We start from the raw sequence: 7,508 nt of genomic DNA, 5'->3' as shown, positions 1-7,508 counted from the left end.
CGGTACCTTAGTGCATCACACCCCCACAGCCAGGCCCTAGAGTTGGAAGACCATTCTCATCCAAACATGGATCTTGCTGTACAAATGAATGAACTGGTGACATGGGAAAGCTTTGGGGAGTTGCATGACTTGCACTTACTGAATCTGAGATCTCTCTGACAGGCAGATAACAGATGAGGCCATCCCCTGACCCCCAAACGTAGAGGTGAGAAATATATCCAACAAGTGCGATTAGTATGTGCTTTTAAGAAACATACACCCTTGACACAACACAACCTGTAAATTAAAATGAGTTAAACAGCAACAATGGCAGGCTTAGCTATAAGAATTTAATACTGTTATCTGCTTATTAGGGTAATGATCACATGGCTTTGAGGGGTTAGGGAAGGATTTGCTGCGCAAATGTTTCTAAACAGTTGGCTTCTAAACTCAGCCAGTGGAAAGGCAGCGCCGCAGTTGCAAATAAGCAACATCCTCCTAAAGCTGATGGAGGTCGTTCAAAAACAATTCTTTGCAGAAACAATGGAGGCAATCAGAAGGAAGCTTTGCAAGTTCTGAAAAAAAACCCATAGGCTTCCAGATGGGATGGACAGAAAACCAAAATAGATTTGTGTAGCCCTTGTATTATAAGTTGGCTTGGTGGTCCTTTGTAATCACTCTTCCCAGTGCTGAAATCAAACAGTATTTCAGCTGCTGCTTCTCTGGATGAGCCAAGCGCGCTTCCTTCCTCACGGTGGCCAGGCAGGCAGGTAGGAAGTCCCTTTTGCCTGTGGCTAAGAGTGGGGCATACCTGGAGGGAGAGCAAGGAAGGCTCAAGTGAAAAGGTGGGGAAAAGTCAAAGGTACAGGAAGACCTCTATGAGATAGGTGTTTCCATTTACAGCCAGTAAAAACCAGTGACAATAGCCAAAAACCAGTGACAATACATGCTAAGATTTCATTAAGTTAGCCACGCTGAAAGGTCGTAACTAACGACTCTTTTTGAAAACTGTTTGCAATGTCTACAAAGTTTGGAGGTGAGCTGCTGATGGGAAAAAAAAACCCAGACCAGAGATTTTGTCCTATTTTCCACTTTCTGTCTTCCTTCAGGATCTGTGTAGAAGGCCCACTATACTTTTTTCCTTGCCTTCTCTACCTGTCATCTCAGTATAAAAATTCAGCCTCACCAGGCCTTGGAAGCCGCCATAGCTGGAGTACCACGAAGACTACTACCACCTCACAACAGAACAAACAAGGGAAATCGTCTTCCTGAAGAAGAAAGCAGTACAGGTTGGATCACAAAATGGTAGGGCTTACATTCAAATCTAATAAAATGCTTTGAGCAAATAATCACAAACTATGTTCAGATATGATTTTCCCTTTAATTGCTGAGCTTTGTTATTCAGTCTTAATGTGATAACTTCCAAAATGATGACAAAACATGCACGTCAGGTTTCATTTTTTGGCCACTTCTGTGCTCTGCCTGTGGATCTTTGTGTGCAAATGATGTCTAATATTATTTTACAGCCTTTTTATTTTAATATATTACGCATAGGGAAACATTGTTCAGCCATACAATTTCTCATTGAATATTCATGAAGCTTGTCTAGACTGTGCTCTTCCTAGAAAGGTTGGACTAGATGATCCCTGCGGTCCCTTCCAACCTGGGATTCTGTGATTCTGTGAAGTGGACCTTACCCACAAATGATTATATTATTCTACAGTAGACAATAAAACACCTCAGCCTGCTTCATAACATAATGAAATTCAGTGGTAAATAAGTGAATGGCTATTTCACCCCACCTGTGTGTTGCTGCCACGCTTACCAGAGCAGTGCGTGGTCAGGTCAGATGTATGATTTCTCCTGGAAAACAGTCTGTTCTTTTGATGAAGAGGAAAGAAGGAAATTTTTAAATTCTCCAGTGCCCCCCCCCAAAAAAAAAAAAAAAAAAAAGGGCAATTTAAGTTGTTTGCTGGGGGAAACAAAGGTGGTACAGTCTTTGGAACAGTGTTTGATTAATTTTAAGCAATAAACTTCCCTTTGATGTTCCCATGGATCTCTCAGCAGAGAGCTGTAAGGGGAGGACTTGTACATGGTTCCTGAAGGGGGAACAGGCAGCCTGTGGCATGGATGCACTCATGGCATTGCCAGATGTCTCTGAATATGTGCAAGTGTTTTACAGAATACATGCATTTTACCAATGTTCAGTGAATTTCTGATCCTGGAAACTTATTTCATCCACACCAACAAAAATTATTGTTATTAGTCCAATTGTCCGCTGTATTTTATTCATATTAGGGATGGTTCCTCAGGCGGATTCTTTCAGTACAATGCTACAGCCAGTGCTTTCGCAGAGATGTTTTCTCCATTTGTTCTCAACTCTGAGGAGAGGGGTCCAAGTTGGCAAACTTGAGTTTTGGTCCAGACTTTGATGCTGACTCACTCTCTCCTTCTGGAGTCGCTTCGTTTCAGTGTTCACCATTTTCTTTACTGGGGATAATACTGTTTCCCTGCCTTTGTGATTCATGTAGGGAACAGAACAAAGCACTAGGGTTAGTATTTCTGAATGAACCTCTGCAAGTTAAAGACTGGGAGCCTACTGAGCGGGCACCTTCTGTGTTAGTCCCAGCTAAGGAGTTTTTCTGTAGTCTGAAAACTACTACAGCATAAATTACCAGATTTATTTTGGACAACTCCAGCAGGAATTTGTATTTTCAAACAACAAAGAATTAATTTTAATGGAAAACCTTTAGGGTTTATGCCACACCTTGAACCACTGCAGGTATAATTAATCTGCCCACTGTCATGCAAGTGTCCTCTAGAGACATTTTTTTTTTCCTTTGGAGTCAGCCTGCAGCCCTGAGAAAGAGACTCTCTAAACATTAATCCAAAATAGGAAGAGAGAGATTGTACCTAATCAACCCTACAAAGTATGTGCTGTTAGGAACAACAATGGGTGTGGATACAATTTCAAATAGTGAACAGTTGATCCTTGTCTGAATTCTGCAAAGTTTTTGGCTTTTACAGATGCAGTACACAGTTAGGTAGCCAGTAGCCATAGCGACCTACTCAAATGCAAATGATTTGTTCTGCATAGCGCAGGAGTATTAAGAGTTGATGATATCTACTGGAGCAGGTACACAATACAAATGGCAGAGCCAAGTGAATAATGAAATCACAGTCCAAAATCCCAGGAGTGCTCAGCCAAGGAAATGAAATGGAGATGTGAACAACAGTAATTGCTCCAGTGATCAGCATGTGAACATGGACATCACTCTGTACCAAAAAAAATACGGTGTTGTTATGGCTTCTCCCTTTGTTGACAGAAGCTGTTGTTGCTTGTTCATGGTGTCAGTGGAGAGGAGACCTTCATGATGGCTCTTTCTTCACTTGATTCTGTACCTGGTTTTGTTTACCCAATTAGTACATAATGCAAATATTCCTAGCAGAATCAGGGTTTAACATTTATTCCTTTTTGTTTCCACTGCATGCACTGAATCTTCATTGATATTTTTGGCCTCATGCCTCATGTGGTCAATTTACTAGTGAAGTATTGCAGGTGCAGGCTCTCTGGTGGTGTTTTTCCTCACCGTCCTACATGCAAACATCTCAATACCAACACGCTTCTCCTAACAAATAAAAATATCACCCTGCAGTACAACAGGCCAATTTCTTTTCAGGCAAGTTGTGTTTAGCATCGCTCAGAGAACAATCAGCATTTCCAAACGATTAAAGCAAACCCTTGAGAGTAACCCACAGGAACTCCAGAGCAACAATGCAAATGACATTTAGCTATTTGCACCCCTGTAACTGGAAGTTATGACGTGCTTTTTGCATGTTATGAAGGCCACCAGATGAGATTGTTATGGTACTCTCAGCCTCTTTTCAGCAGCTTGTTCTACTCTGATTTGCACTCCAGATAAAACAACATTGCAGTTTGTGGTGTGAATATCCCCAATCATTAATATGTAACAAAAACAGAGGCAACTAACAGGATGTCTCTGATTTCTCTCAATCTCTGAGTGCACTAGGAAGCTTTTTTAGCACTATTCAAAAGTCATTAAGTAATTTTTTTTTCTCTCAAGGATTTACTTTTATTTTTATCCCATCCTGTGTTTCCCTGTGCTTTGCCCCTCTCTCAGCAGACACAGCTCCTGAGCTTTGTCCTTGTCAGGTACCCCCCCATGGGATCTAGCTCTTCTGTATCTTCGTCCAGAGCTGTCCTGCTGTCTGACATCTGTCCATCCCTCCCCAAAGGCCAGGAATCCCCGAACAATCCTCTCAGCTTTTGGGCTCTTGTTACCTCCTCTTCCGTAGTATGAGATTGCACATATTACTGTAAACCTTATTTCCCTTACAGACTTTGTACATGAGAGAAGGGTTCTGCTGATAAATCAACCAACTGCACCTGGAGGTAGTGAAGTTATTAAACAAAAATCTTGGTATTTTTGAATAGGCTTCCACTTTTTCCAGGTCACACAAACCTTCCATGGATGTCTGAATGGGCCCCAAGATAAAAAAGAGGTTGCTAGCTGGGCAAAAGGAACTATCTGTACAAAGTCAGACGTGGTGTTTTGTTTCAACACTGTCTTGGAACTGAAATAAAAAATAGAAACAGGAAATTTAGCAGATGGTGTATGTATGTGTATATATATAAATAAAATATATCTTAGATTCTCGGTTCAGTTAACTGGAGACATTTGTACAGAATGAGAAAATGCATTGCTATTTGGATTCTTTCAGCATCCTGAAATTGCTAACAAAGCAGGTTGGGATGCTCAAAGACCCATCCTACCACCTGTTCCTAGAAATACAATGCCCGACTCAATTTTGAAGGTCTCAGCTAGTTTGCAGTAGTAAAATTAAAACCAATAAATTTAAGAACAGTAGCAGACCCCACTTAGTACAGAACAGCTAGTTGTCAAGAAACTTTAATAAAAGCATCCCCATTCCTTAACTTGCTTACAGGAGGCTTAACTCACCACATAATATAGCATTTCCTCAACTGTCCCTGGAGAAAAAATATTGTAGCTTTTCTGAAGGCTGTGAAAATCTGAAGCAGTCAACAGAGACTGTTAAGAGTAAGTGAAGTCTGAGGCCTCTACATTATAAAGTGACAAATTCAGCTGAAACGCAACTCCACCAGGTGACAAGGAAGTCTCTCGAGCCATAAGCCTTCACAAAAAGCACCCAATCCGAGAAACTGTTACACGGGTGCAATAATTTCAGCAGCAGCTGGGTGTGTAGGTGCCACAGGTTTCTGTCTCTTCACTCCCTATACAGTCATTTGAAAGACTAAAAGCATTACCTGAAAGACTGTGGCTCCAGCTGGAGCGATGGAAATGGGAGCTGTAATTAACGGTGACGCTGCTGTAGCCCCAGACGCTCTCTCTGTAAGTGACTGGGGTTTTCACTCTGACAACTGCCGTCACCCTCCACAGCACCGGTACGTTTGCGTTCCCAGTGCCACGCTGCGGCAGCACTTGTGGTGGGAGGAGTGGGAGGGAAAGGCTAAAGTGTGCCTCTGTAACTCTCTGAGCTCACCATTTGCAGATTCATATTAGGAGACTGAAAGAGTGTCATGGAGTAGCCGGTGCAGTGCCTGTATGTGTGAGGTTGTTATTAAAGTGGAAACAAAGTGGAAAGCAAAAAGAAATCTCCCTTCATTCCTCTTACTAAAATCTGGTAGTTTTTTTCCTCAAGATCTGCCGTTCAAGTCAAGTGGTAGACCTGAAAATAAAGGAAACATATTCGTTTTAAATTAAAAGTAATTCTTGTTCTCTTCCTATGTTTTTACATGCTGCAGAGATTGCTAATGCCTCCTATGGTTACTGTCTAGAAGTAAATTTATTTTGCAGAGTAAAATGTAAGAAGGGGGAAGAGGAGGAAGCTTCAAAATATTACATCCTTCACTGATGGTTCTTCTGGACCCTCCCCGCAGCTGTAATTCACATTTGCCAGGCGAGCTGACTCGGTGCCCTCCTCAGAACTTTGCATGCAACTGTTGAGCGTGAAGCACCTTCTCATATATTAGCTGGGGCTCGAAATAATAAGTCTAGGCTAATATGCACACATGAGAAAGTACAGATCAGATTGCTTGGTGCGACTGTTGATATTGCTCAGGGACAAGGACCGGTATCATCTCATGTAGTCTCGAAAATGGCTGTAGGGTAGCTATCAGGATTTTGGTATCACAGTCCATTATCACAAAGCATAGTACACAGTGCAGCTATGCAGATTAGGTGATCATCAAAATATAGATGAACTCTTCCAAGAGATTAACTTCTGTAGAGTGTCATAGTAAGACTGAAATCACTGATGAGAGGCCAGGAGCATAATAAAGCAGCTGCAGAACAGCACAGGAACAGACACGCTCAGTCCATCTAGGAATTGCAACCATCTTTTATAAAATGCTCACAGTATTAGAAGCAGGAAAGTTTGATCACAAGCACATAAATCAGTGACTGCAGGAGCTCTGTAATGGATGGTTTTGCATTGAAGAAGGGGGTGTGGGGGATTGCAATGAAGAACTGCAGATTGTTCTGTATACAAGAATAATGCCATCCTTAGATCCTCTGTGTTTTGTAATCACCCTGCAATTTCTCTCAGCAAAAGGATTTAAAAATATTTGTTCAAGTTCATTTGGCATATATCTGCTTTATTCCTTTACACACAAGAAAATGGACATATCTTTCCTTGACTTATAGCACAGACACAAAAACATATTGAGAGTAGGAGAGTAGGTGAAATTTCCTTCCTCCATAGCAGGATTTGTGAAAGGCCCCCACTGGTACAGACAATGCTGCTTCCATTGAAAAAGGCTATAAAACTAGACTTGGCATGCTGGCAAGCTCCTCTAACCAGCTCTTAACACATAGATTCAGCATCATAACCCACTCACACCAGGTGCGGAGGGCTTACACACGCTGTGCCTTCCGCCTCAGCACCCAATGGGGCCAGAGGGCTGCAGGGCTGCCCCCTCCCTACTTTTGGGCTGGGGCTGGGTCCCAGGCACCAGCACCTGTGCAGCTCACACAGCGTGCTCGGTCAGGCACCCATTGGCAGAGGTGTGAACGTCCAAATATTCATCGTAACAGAGACACTGACATTATTCTTTGCCTTTTTTTTTATGAGCTACTAGTGAAGCCTTGAAAGTGATGTGGCTGCTTTTATATTAGCATGGAAATACATGGAGTTAAAGAGGATCAGTGTCATGTTAGACATCTGAAGAACCATCTGGTTTTTTTCAAAATATGAACACAGTGCAGTAGAGAGAACAGATTCTGACACCTGCGTATGAAAGCCTATCTTTGTACACAAAAGAAAGACCTCCCCGGGAACTAATGCTTGGTTCAGTTTATTAAGAGCTACTGCACTACATAATCATAGAGGGAATCAGAGCAAGCTGTAAAAGCTAATATCCAGTTAAAGCTTGCAAAGTCCTATTTTCAAAAGTGATTAGTCTGAAGTTGACTTAATTTCATTTAAAGTCAGTTTTGAAAATGTGAGAAATTACTCTGAAATCACGG

General features: G+C 41.9%; 1 long non-coding RNA gene across 1 annotated transcript in view; it reads right to left on the bottom strand.

The window, feature by feature from the left end:
• Positions 1 to 328: 328 nt before the first annotated feature.
• The window catches only part of LOC142061004 (uncharacterized), a 48,517-nt gene continuing 41,337 nt past the window's right edge, over positions 329 to 7,508 (bottom strand). The window contains exons 2-4 of the long non-coding RNA XR_012662009.1: positions 5,656 to 5,709; positions 1,166 to 4,575; positions 329 to 790 (exon numbers count right to left, since the gene is read on the bottom strand). This is a non-coding gene — a long non-coding RNA (uncharacterized LOC142061004). The remainder of the gene's footprint in view (positions 791 to 1,165; positions 4,576 to 5,655; positions 5,710 to 7,508) is intronic.

Source organism: Phalacrocorax aristotelis, chromosome 1, assembly GCF_949628215.1.
Source record: "Phalacrocorax aristotelis chromosome 1, bGulAri2.1, whole genome shotgun sequence".
Classification (NCBI taxonomy): domain Eukaryota; kingdom Metazoa; phylum Chordata; class Aves; order Suliformes; family Phalacrocoracidae; genus Phalacrocorax; species Phalacrocorax aristotelis.
The sequence above is the reverse complement of the archived record's forward strand: the minus strand, read 5'-3'. Positions and strand labels throughout refer to the sequence as shown.